This window comes from Bombus impatiens, unplaced genomic scaffold, assembly GCF_000188095.3.
Source record: "Bombus impatiens unplaced genomic scaffold, BIMP_2.2 scf_1249, whole genome shotgun sequence".
Lineage (NCBI taxonomy): Eukaryota > Metazoa > Arthropoda > Insecta > Hymenoptera > Apidae > Bombus > Bombus impatiens.
Genome location: NT_177668.1, coordinates 45,903 through 47,460, shown reverse-complemented (window position 1 = coordinate 47,460; position 1,558 = coordinate 45,903).

Here is a 1,558-nt window from a genome sequence, read left to right as displayed (position 1 = left end):
TGACGTTAGATTGCTTGATTTTCATTCGATTAATCGGTGTTAGAGCCAGCATAGTCCTTGCTGTGTCCAATCGTTTGACAGGAGCGAATGATTCGCCGTAATTTATTCCGATTTCTAGTTGCGTCCTACTGCGAGTAATCTTGCTGTGTACTTTATATTTCCTTCTTGCGAATGTTTCTGACTGTACACCCAATTGCTTTCTATCGTTTCTATCTCTTTTTCGTGCTACACTAATCTCCATTTCGTGTGCTGTCTCATCATAGTGAGACACGATCTCTGATTCTATCGCTGCCACATAGTTGTTTGGTAGTAATGTGTCCTGTGTATTAATAACATTCGTTCACTCATTTCTCTTTTCTAATCTTTCGAAACGTCTTCTTCTCTTAAGCGTATTTCTCTTTCCATTAGCAACCTGTCATGCTTTTCTCGTGCGACTTTATTCAGACATCCTAGTTTGCGTAAGGGACATTTGTGGTATTTTCCTCGCGGATTTCAAATGTTTTAAAGAAGCAAATAAGTTTCCAAATGATCTGCTTGTTATTCCCATGTAATAAAATTCTGTATCCTGTAAGACAATCACGTATATTTTTTCTTTTGACAGCATATGACAGGAGTCAAAAAACACATGTACGTACGGTTCACTTGCAACTATGTGTGAAAAATATAGCCGCGAAATACTATTCTCAATGCCGACATCTATCGAAAGCATTTGAACACCAAACAATTGAGCCATATAATTGGATCATCTGTTGTCAGAGAACAAATTGCAATATGATGATCATATAAATAAGTCTCGACACTCGGTAGGGAAGACCGTCTATAGAATTGAATGATCCAGTCGTTAGTCGTTAGTTAAAAACGTCACTATGGAAGATCAAGAAAATCCGGGGTTTTGCGAGACAAACAGAGTTGAATAGAGTGTCTCTATCTCTGTCTGAGACACTCATAGCATGTTACGCATGCGCAGAAAGTGAACCTTCGTATCTTGCATGTTGATATTTCACAACTATTCAGGACTCAATTTTCGGACGATTTTCCCTGAACACCGGTATACGAGTATCGAGAACTGTTTATATCATGATTGCGGTACTACACTTCCACACAGGCATAGACAAGAACCTATTCAGTTCCACGCTAGTTTTTATATTGCAACGAAATGTATCTATCTATATTTTACAATTTACAATTTACATACTAATTAATATAAAAGTAATATGTAGTTACAGTATGTAATAATAGTAGTATAAATAATTCTGATACGCATAATTTAATATTATATTGAAAATATGAACAAAATTGTAAAATATCGCTAATTTTTACGTGTATCAATTAACATCGGATGAGTACAATACGCTAGGCAAAAATTATAATTATCCGGATGCGATCGAGAGAGGCCCGGGAACCGGTGAGGGCGACACACCTCCCCCCCGCACAATACCTCACCTAATTGAGCGGTATGTGGCCATGTCACACCGCACCTCGTCGCCGGAGTCGCTGTGCCAGGCAGTCCGGTTCCCCTACCAGACTGCTTGGCGGCCCCGAGGCGCTGAGCCGTCAA